The 11,444-nt window shown below is 35.3% G+C and overlaps 1 long non-coding RNA gene across 1 annotated transcript in view; it reads left to right on the top strand.

The window, feature by feature from the left end:
- The first annotated feature begins 7,687 nt into the window (after positions 1-7,687).
- Positions 7,688-11,444, top strand: part of LOC123569055 (uncharacterized) — a 100,070-nt gene continuing 96,313 nt past the window's right edge. The window contains exon 1 of the long non-coding RNA XR_006692569.2: positions 7,688-7,753. This is a non-coding gene — a long non-coding RNA (uncharacterized lncRNA). The remainder of the gene's footprint in view (positions 7,754-11,444) is intronic.

Raw genomic sequence — 11,444 nt, 5'->3', positions numbered from 1 at the left:
GTTCATAATTTAGTTCATAGGGATCTTGATTGCCATTGCATTCTACCAGATATCACACTGATCCATTATATTTATGAGATTATGCTGATTGGTAATACATTTGAATGTCAGAGAGTGATTAAATTCAGGGGCTTTTCATCACAGTGAAATTTCTAAGGATCCAATGGTATCAGGGATGTCAAGATACCCCTTCTAGAGTGAATAATAAGTTGTTGTTTCCTATCTACAACCAAGAAAGAGGCAGAACACTTAGTGGCCTATCTGGTTTTCCGAAGTACCATATGCATTATTTGAATGTGTTTCTCCAGCCCATTTATCAAATGACCCAAAAAGCTGCTAGTTTTTTCAGTGGGGTCTATACGAAGAGAAGACTCTGCAGCTTGTTTAGGCTGCTGCACAAGCAGGTCTGCCACTTGGCCCTATGATCCAGCAGATCCAATGCTGTTTGAAGTGTTAGTGACAGATGGAGATGCTCCTTGGGGCCTTTAGCAGGACTCTGTAGGTGAATCACAGTGAAAACCTCTAGGATTTTGGAACAAGATCCTGCCATCATCTGTAAATAACTATTCTCCTTTTGAGGAACAGCCCTTGGCTTGCTACTGGGCCTTGATAGAAACTGAACATTTGACTATGGGCCATACATTCACCATGCAACCCTATCTACCTATTGTGAAATGTATGCTGACTGACCCATCAAACCACAGAGTCTGGTGTGCACAGCAATAGTCCATCACCCAACACAAAGATACGTGATTGGTCCTGAAGAAGCCCCGACTTCACAAATAAGTTATAGGAAGAAGTGGTCCAAATTCCTGTAATTCTCAATCCCACTACACTGCATTTTCTCTCTAAGTCATCACCTATGCCTTTATGGAGGAATCCCTTATTTTCGTTTTATTTTTATTCTATATATTTCTCATTGGTGCCAGAAGAATAAAGTTCCTTAACAAGTGTATTATTCCTCTGCCATCCCTTTTGTTTATTTCTCCAACTTAAATTCTGCTAGTAGGTAAGCACTTTATTCAAAATATTATGAAAGTTATTTTGGGGACTGCACTGCTTTCATTAAATTTGTTTGAATTTTCCACTCACTTGCTGTCTGAACATGTGATAAACCAAACAATAGAGCATAATAACTGTGCTTATTTTATATTGTATGTCCTTATTATATAGCCATGTTGACATATGTCCTATTACATTTCAAATAAATAAGTTGGAGGAATGATACAGAGATGTTCAAGGAGAAAATAATTAACTTGATGTATAAAAGTAATCAGTAGAATATTCAATTTATTAAATTTTCAAACCCTCTTATATGTTAATTTCCTCATACACTAGAGTGTTCTAACTTTTTAGTAACATTCTGATAAAAGGAAATAATCCTCTTTGTCATATGGAAACAGTAGAAACAAACATCATAGTTCGTGGTGAATATATTATTTTTCCAGTGTCTATTCAACCCAAGAAAAACTTTTATCAATCCTTTTTGTAGGACGATGTTTTAATAATAGTGTAAAATGTTTACCATAGACTCTAAAAATGTTGAAGAACCAAATTCTAATTCTCATTCTATATAATAAGCATTTTAAATTCTCTGTTTTGTTATCTTGCATAAATATGTAGTATATAATGGTAACATTTCCTGAGTATACACATATAGAATGGGTAAATCAAGTTGCATCATATAACTGAGTATATTTTCAGCTTCATTAAAAATTTTAGGGGCCCCATAAGAACACTTACAATTCATTTTACTATTTAAATTTCACAACCTTCCTCATCTTTAAACATAGGAAAGAGGCCAAGATAGACAAAATAACCTGTACAATGGCAAATCTGTAATTCAAGTAAAGTTAGCATAATTAATATCCCATCGTGCTTGCTATTACACACTTGTATTTGTAATCCACTTCACAATTTGCAATTTGTTTTTACTAGCTTTAATTTTCAAAGCAGATTTGTAAGATGAGTGATGCTGACATTATTTAGACCTTTAGGATTTTGGCAAAATCAGGGTCATATAGCAAAACTATAAAGTAAGGAAATGAACAAAACCTTTTTATAACAAATTCCATATCTTCTAGATTATAAGCAAGACTCTCCATCCCATTCCTCCTTCACTTGTTTTATTTCCTTTCTTTCCTTATTCCTCTAGCACATTCTTTCCCTCCTCCCCTACCTCCCACCTATTTTTAGTGTCAAATATGCCATATTTAGCTTTACTCTTTTATGGAAAAGAAAATGGACTTCAAGTTGGACAAGATAGAAAAAAAACAACATTAAGTGAATGTAGAAGTTCAAGTATGAGAGAAAATAATAAAAGTTAACCTTGCACTTTTAATAAGCCCTAGTCATTAATTCCAGTTGAACTGAAGGATAACATTATAAAAGTTGGAGTTAGATGTGCAAATAATTATGCCGAGTTGCTTGAATGTAGTTCAAAAAATTGATTAAAAGACTTCCCTCAGTATAGAAGAGGAGCAGAGCATTCTGGTCATCAGCCTTTCCCTGATTTGGATACAATTTTACATTGTTTGACAAATGTGTTTGTATACTTCACAGCAGAAATAAATACTTTATCTACTGGTATATTCAAAAATACACTACTCAAATATAAAACAAATAATAGAAAAATGCAAAGTTTTATACTTATGTAGCCAAAGATGATATATAACTTCAGAATAGGAATGCCAGTTGAAAGCTTCTTTTATAATTATATTTTACTAGGAATAGCCAGAGTTCCTACTGACATGAATAATTAATCATTCATTTATTCACTCATCAAATATTTATCTGTGACTGTTATGTACCAGACACTGTCTAGGCACTGGGGATATCAACGAACAAAGGCAAAGATATTTGCATAATAAAATAATATTAGATGATTATATTACTTTTCTATTCAAGAAAGGTTTTTCTCCAGAAAATATTATAAGAAATGAGACTTTTAGTAATCAATTATTTAGATAGTGTAAAAATGGATTTCTCAATGAATATAAATATATAGGTGAAATTAAGTAGTAGTCTTTTCTGTATTATTGAAAACTTAGACAAAAGTTATTTTGAACTAAATGTATTTTGGGGAGGAAATTTACTTGTTCTTTTTAACCTTGTTTTTTGGTCAATATCACATTTGGCAATAGACAGTATTATAGCTTAGTGGAAAATAAGTCATATTCTGGAGTCTTCCAGACTTGATCCAAATTCCAGTCTTGTCACAGAGCTAGTATATGACCTTGGTTTGATTACTTAATATCTCTATATCTTAGTTTCTTATTCATAAAATGAGTTAATTATAAAACATATTCCACTACATTGTTATGAGTATTAAATGAGACACTACGTTTACAATATGGGGGTAATGTTAAAACTAAAACTACCACTATTATTATTATTTCAGACTGAATATTAAATTGAGCATATACTCAAATCTAGGGTAAAATAAATAGAGCTAGCTATGTGAAAGAAGTAAATGATTTAGAACATAGTTTTACTAGATCATATGATAACGTTGTCTCAAGTGTATACAAAAGAGCCTATCAGTGCAGTGAATTAGTCTTTCAACGACACAGTTCTAAAAGTTGACCAACTGAAACAAGAAGTAATCACAGTGCCTTTCCAAACATTGTAAGATATTTATATGCTATAAGACAGACAGTTCCTTAATTATGCCACTGTTTTGAATTTCCTACCTTAAGTGTGCTGAGCCAAATTCTTAGCATGATGCTGGGAAGAGAAATTATCATTGCTGTCACAACTGTCACACGCACCTTACCTGGGCTAAGGCATATTCCTAATAGTAGATGAGCCCATGTATACAGTAGGTAGCTCCAGAGGGGTGAGGAGAAAGATGAGATGAACATGTAAACTCATAAAGCACTATGAGGAATATCTTGATGTCTTTAAACTTATATTTGAAAATTGTTATTTTTATTGTGGTACAGGGATGTACAGCAGAAATGGGGGGGGGGAGCCTCTTAGAGTCCAAAAAAAGCTATTTCTAAAGAGAAATATAATTTAGAGGGTTTCATTTAATTTCAGTAATTCTCTTGGTTAAATCACTCTTCATAAAATATTAGCAAACTAAAGCTTCTTATATGATTTCTATTGAGAAAGAGTTTTCAAGCTCACAAATGTCTTATAAATGAAATTATTATACATAGCCCTTTTACACGTTGAGACTGCTTACATACTGCCAATGAGTTTTAAACAGCAATGAGTCCAGTTTATTCACACAATAAAAAGCTGTCTTTTATGTTCTCTTAATTAGAGTTCAGTTTACTCTCTCGATACTTAAAATTATGGATAATACTTGTACTTGGAAAGCCATAATGAATTTCTGATGATGGTTAAGAGTATGGGATCTTGGGAGTAGTTGCCCTCAGCAAGAAAACCAAAATTTTGTGTCTGTAAATAGACTAACATAATTTTATGTGTTCTTCATGGTATCATTACTAACTGGTAATAAAACCTTATTAGAGATTCACAGTGTATGAAAATTTTAAAAGATATTATGATTCTATTTAACACAGTCACATTTATGGTTTATTTACTTTTGTATAAGTATTTGCCAAGGACTCTTCATCTATCCTTTTTAATTATGGACAAAATATTTTGCCCTTAAAGAAATGACTACAAGTTAGACAGTGTTAGCAAAATTATGTTTTCTATTTGTTTTTCCTAAGAAGAGTAAGGAGCTTCTTCATAATTTGATTATTTTCCCCCAAAACTAGACACTAGGCCATAAATGTACAGAATTACATTAGATCTAAGGCAGAAGGTGGACAATGTGGAAATTATGACCTAGATAATAATATCATCTTCTTCTCAAGGTATATACTCTCAATACCTAATAGGTCTTGAGAGTGATATGAAACTTGCTTTGTTCATTCAACACTTCGTTTTAGAAATCTATCCATGTTTAAGCTTTCAAATTTAGGTAGACATCATTCATTTTACTTTCCACGTTGCATTTTGAATAAATATAAAGCAATATTTTACTTCATGTTTTCACTTATTAGACATTCGTGTTGTTTCCACTTTTTTCCTGGTAGAAACCATATGTATGGGAGCATCCTAATACATATCTCTGCTATACATGTGTAGGAAATTTTTCTAGACAGAAATACAATTAGAAACAGAAGTTCAGGGTCTTAGAATTCTATTTAAAGTAGTTATAACAACATTAGCCATGACCTATAATTTCCTATTTATTCATTGACATGGTATGGCTCTGTGTCCCCACCCAAATCTCATCTTGAATTGTAATTCAAATTGTAAAGTCCTTGTGTTGGGGGAGGGACTTCATGGGAGGTGATTAGATTATGGAGGCAGTTTCCCCATGCTGTGCTCCTGATAGTGAGTTCTTATGAAATCTGATGATCTTATAAGGAATTTTCCCCCTTTCACTGTGCACTTCTCTCTTCTGCCACCATGTGAAGAAGGATGTGTTTGCTTTCTCTTCTGCCATGATTTTGAGTTCCCTGAAGCTTCCCCAGACATGTGGAATTGTGAGTCAATTAAACCTCTTTGTTTTACAAATTACCCAGTCTTGGGTATTGTTTCATAGCAGCATGAAAATGAACTAATACAGTAAATTGGTACCAGGAGTGGGGCCCTGCTATAAAGATACTAAAATATGCGGAAGGTAACTTTGGAACTGGGTAACAGGCAGAGGATGAAACAGTTTGGAGGGCTCAAAAAAAAGACAGCTGGAAACCATCATTCTTAGCAAACTATCACAAGAACAGAAAACCAAACACCGCATGTTCTCACTCATAGGTGGGAACTGAGCAATGAGATCACTTGGACTTGGGAAGGGGAACATCACACACCAGGGCCTATCATGGGGGGGGGAGGGGGGAGGGATTGCATTGGGAGTTATACCTGATGTAAATGACGAGTTGATGGGTGCTGACGAGTTGATGGGTGCAGCACAGCAACATGGCACAAGTATACATATGTTACAAACCTGCACGTTATGCACATGTACCCTAGAACTTAAAGTATAATTAAAAAAAAAAAAAAAAAAAGACAGGAAAATGTGGAAAAATTTGGAACTTCCTAGAGATTTGTTGAATGGCTTTGACCAAATGCTGATAGTGATATGGACAATGAAGTCCAGGCTGAAGTGGTCTCAGCTGGAGATGAGGAACTCGTTGGGTACTGGAGTAAAGGTCACCCTTGCTATGCTTTAGCAAAGAGACTGGATGCATTTTGCCCCTGCCCTAGAGATTTGTGGAACTTTGAACTTGAAAGAGATGATTTAAGATATCTGGCAGAGAAAATTCCTCAAAAGCAAAGTGTTCAAGTGGAAGCAGATCATAAATATTTAAAAAATGTATAGCCTGTTAATTTGATAGAAGAGAAAAACTCATTTCCTGCAGAGAAATTCAAGCCAGCTGCAGAAAATTGCATAAGTAATGAGGAGCTGAATGTTAATCAACAAAAGAATGGGGAAAATGTCTCCAGGACATGTCACAGACCTTCAGGGCAGTCCCTCCTATCATAGGCTCAGAGACTTAGAAGGGAAAAATGGTTTCATGGACTGGGTCCAGGGCCCCCTTGCTCTGTTCAGTCTCAGTATGGTACCCTGCACTCCAGCCATACAGCCATGGCTAAAAGGGGCCAACATACAGCTAAGACTGTTGCTTCAGAGGGCACAAATCAAAACCTTGGTGGCTTACATGTGCTGATGGGCCTTCAGGTACACAGAAGTAAAGGATTGAGGTTTATTAACCTTTGTCTAGATTTTAGAGGATGTATGGAAATACCAGGATATCCAGGCAGAAGTTTGCTGCAAGGGTGGAGCCCTCAGGGAGAATCTCTGCTAGAGAAGTGTGGAAGGGAAATAAGGGTTGGAGCCCCAACATAAAATCTCTACTGAGGCACTGTCTAGTGGATCTGTGAAAAGAGGGTCACTGTGTTCCAGACTCTAGAATGGTAGCTCCACCAACAGCTTGTACTCAGCACCAGAAAAGCCGAAGACACTCAACATCAGCCTATGAAAGCAGCCAGGAGTGGGACTGTACCCTGTAAAGCCACAGGGGCAGAGCTTCCCAAAGCCATGGTAACCCACCTTTCACATCGGCATGACCTGGATGTGAGACATGGAGTCAAAGGGGATCATCTTGGAAATTTAAGGTTTAATGACAGCCTTATGACTGCCCTATTGGATTTCAGGCTGGCATGGGGCCCCTTTTGTTCTGACAAAATTTTCCCATTTGGGATGGGTGCTTTTATCCAATGGCTGTACCCTCTTTGTATCTAGAAAGTAACTAACTTGCTTTCGATTTTACAGGTTCATAGGTGGAAGGGACTTGCCTTGTCTCAGATAACACTATGGACTTGCAATTTGAGGTTAATGCTAAAATGAGTTAAGACTGTGGGGAACGGTTGATCAGGCATAATTGCATTTTAAAATGTGAGAAAGATGAGATTTGAGAAGGACCATGGTTGTAATGATATGGTCTGGTTCTGCATCCCTACCCAAATCTCATCTTGAATTGTAGTCCAAACTCTAATCCCCACATGTTGGGGGAGGAAAGTTGTGAGAGGTGATTAGATTATGGGGGCAGTTCCACCATGCTCTGCTCATGATAGTGAATGAGTTCTCATTAGATCTGGGTTTTGTAAGGGACTTTTCACCACTTTTCTCTGCACTTCTCTATCCTGCCTCCATTTGAAGGATGTGTTTGCTTCCCTTTCTGCCATGATTGTAAGTTTCCTGAGGCCTCCCCAGCCATGCAGAACTGTGAGTCAATGAAACCTCTTTTGTTTATAAATTAGCCAGTCTTAGGTTTTTCTTTGTAGTAACATGAAAATGAACCAATACATGCATATTCTGACGATAATTGATACAGTTCAACTTTTCGACTACCCCAATGAAATTCATGTAACACTATCATGTTGTTGGTTCAATTAGCATTTTCTTGATTACTAGTGATATTTAATTTTTATTTATTTTATCATATTTATAAAATATTATAATTTTTATATTTTTATGGCAATTTGTTTTTCTTTTGGAAATTGCATACTTCTAATATTATTTGGGTATTGCATTCTTAGTCATTTGTTGGTAATATGTAGAAATTCTTTACACATATATACCAATTTTGTGCATTGGAAACCTCTCTTCCCTGTGCGCTGTTGATCCTTTAACTTCATCTGCCCCATCTTGTGATCTTACACCATTGCCCTCCCATATGCGTATTTAGAATCAGTTTGTCTAATTACAGAAGTAATCACATCTAAAAGAATAAAATGGGAAAAATGTGAAATGATTACCCATGTGTCCATAAATCATAGGGATATTTTGATATCATTCACAATAATGATTACAAGACAAAGCTATGCTAAAATAAAAAGGAGGACAGATAACAAGTATTTTTAGCTTTTCAAGCCACACATCTCTGTTTTTTGTTAATTCAGATGATTTTTAAAAAAATAAAGTAGACCCATATATTATGTAAAAATATCACTAAAAGACACTTCAATTATGATACTGCAAAAAAAAAATCACTGAATAAAGTGCTAAATAAATAATATTACAGTCTGAGTGCTTTTGAGCTACAGGAAAACATATTTTCTGATGTCATATATATTTTTAAACTACAAATTTTACAGTGTACCATCAGTTATGTGGAATTTGCCTGAATTCTGAAGTCTGAAAGTTCAAAAATCAATAAATATTCATAAGTAAATATTAGTAAGATTAGCCTGTTTTTTTCTCTAACTTGTATAGGCTGAGTACAGTTTATCATTTTTAAAATTCTCATACAAAAAATACAGTTATCATAAGATTGATGTCATACGTGAAAACTCTAAGGCTAGAAAGGAAAGACTGCATTGGAAATAGGTTTTTGAAAGAGAAGGTGGTTTGCATTAGTCATGTACAATTAAACTAGTCTTAAAATCAAAGTACAATAAACCCCAGGAGTCCAGCCCTGATTATCTATGAGTTAGTGATGCATGAGATAGGATATTCAAAGTGGTAATGTGAAGTGTAACCCTGTGAAAAAAGTCAAGATCACTCATAAGGAGCTTCTAGTGACTTAAACTATAGTACATTTTCCTATGGAATTTTAATGTAGCTATTTTACCCATACTACTAATGGTACTTACAGTAGAGGGGTTTTTTTCCCCCCCATGGGTCGAATTCATATATGGTTCTCTGTGTTCATAGTAGTTTCATTCAACATTAAAAATATAACCTGGAAACACTGTTGATTATTTTGATCACTGTGTTTTGTCATACAGGTGCTGTTCAAGACTGCCCAACTGAGGACGAGAGCTAGTGCTGAAATTCAGCACAAGTCGTTTGCCAAGCTCATACCCAGGCACAAGCCTGTACATGCTAAAAAAATGCCTTTCTTACAATCCCACAAAAATAAAATATAAACTAATGCTGGCCTGATTTAGCTTTTCTCATGGTCATCATGATATCATGATCTCCTTATAGTATTAAAGATCCATACAATAAGTACGGAATACCAAAACTGTGACATAAGTTAATTAGCACCCTCTGGAACAGGATGTAATCTAAAAAATGCCAGATCACCCAACTTTCTAGGCCACATTTCAAATTAATTTGCTTTGTAGGTTAATCTCGATATTCCGCCAACAACTAATCCAGTAAAATAGAAACAAAATTTATAACCTATTTAATCCAATATGCTTCTCCTCCCAGCATTGTGTTTAAATGATCACATTTTATACAAACAACTTAATATTCCATTAGTACCACTTACTCTTCGTGTCACATTCATTTGATATTTGATCAGAACACAATTTCTTAGAGTCTCCTTCATCTAATTCTTTTTATGCCTTCCTGCTACTTACTATTTCAGGTATACAGCTCTGATTTGGTCATTCTCCAGGTAAAATGCCTTTGATAGCTCTTCCTTCCCAGCACAATTACATTGTAACAACTTGCCCTGATATTCAAAGTCATCCATAAACTGCTGCAACTTACCATGTTAATCTTTACCGTCTGGGATTTACTTCATACATGCTGTTTTTCACATAGATGTATCCTGTGAAAAACATCTTACTGAAAAAGTTTAACACCAATGCACTTTACTGAATTCCCAGATTCTTTCATTTACTTTAAGAAATCCAGTTTATTAAGATAAAATCTTATATACAGTACAATTTACCAATTTAAAATATATAATTTATTGGTTTTTAGTATATTCGGAATTCAATTTTGGAGCATTTAATCTTACAAAAAAAAAAAAACCTTACACCTATTATTAATAAGTCCTCATTTCTGCCTTATTTTCCATTCCTAGGCAATTGCTAATAGATCATCTGTCTCTACATATTTGTCTATTCTGAACACTTCAAATAAATAGAAGAATTCAATATGTGGTCTTTGTGACTGGCCTCTTACAATTAGCCTACTGTTTTAAAGGTTCTATCCATGACGTACTTTAACATACTATAGCATATTTTAGTACTTCACTTCTTTTTTATTGCTTAATAGTATTACATTATATGGAGATACTGCATTTTATTGTTCTATTTATTTATCTAAATGTTTGGGTTGTTTCTGAGTATTGGCTATTATGAATAATATTACTAAGAACATTTCTGTAAAAAGTTTTTGGTAGGCAAGTGTTGCAATTTCTCTTAATAGTATACCTAGGAATGGAATTGATGGCTCGTATTCTAACACTGGGTAGAATTTTGTGAGGGATTGTCAGTTTCCTAACGTGGCTATACCATTTCACATTCCTGTCAGTAGTTTATGAGCATTCCAATTCTTCCACTCCTTGCTACCACTTGCTATTATCTGACCTCTGTTGTTGCTTGTTTGTTGAGACAAAGTCTTGCTCTGTTGCCTAGGCTGGAGTGCAGTGGTACAAACTGAGCTCACTGCAACCACCACTTCCTAGGCTCAAACAAACCTCCCACCTCGGCCTCCTTAGTGGCTGGGAATACAGACACTTTCCATCACTCCTGGTTATTTTTTTTTCTTTGTATTTTTTGTAGAGAGGGGCTTTTGCCATACTGCCTAGGCTGGTCTCAAACTCCCGGGCTCAAGCAATCCACACACCTTGGCCTCCCAAAGTGCTGGAACTACAGGTGTGGGCCACCATGCCTAGCCTGATTTTTTGATTAAAGCCATCCTATGTATCTGATTGCCACCTACTGATTTGCCAACTCTTTTTTTTTTTTTCATTTCAACTTTTATTTTAGGTACAGAGAGTACGTGTGCAAGTTTGTTGCATGAGTATATTGTGTGACACTGATGTATGGGGTACAAATAATCCCAACATCAATGTAGAGGACACAATATCCAATAGGTAGTTCCTCAAGCCCTTTCCCCATCCTGCCCTCCCCCGCATAGTAGATCCCAGTGTCTATTGTGCCCATCTTTATGTCCATGCATAACCAATGTTTAGTTCCCATTTATAAGTGAGAGCATGCGGTATTTGACT

Source organism: Macaca fascicularis, chromosome 15, assembly GCF_037993035.2.
Source record: "Macaca fascicularis isolate 582-1 chromosome 15, T2T-MFA8v1.1".
Taxonomy (NCBI): domain Eukaryota; kingdom Metazoa; phylum Chordata; class Mammalia; order Primates; family Cercopithecidae; genus Macaca; species Macaca fascicularis.
Note: the sequence above shows the minus strand (reverse complement) of the source record. Positions and strands in the feature narration are given on the sequence as shown.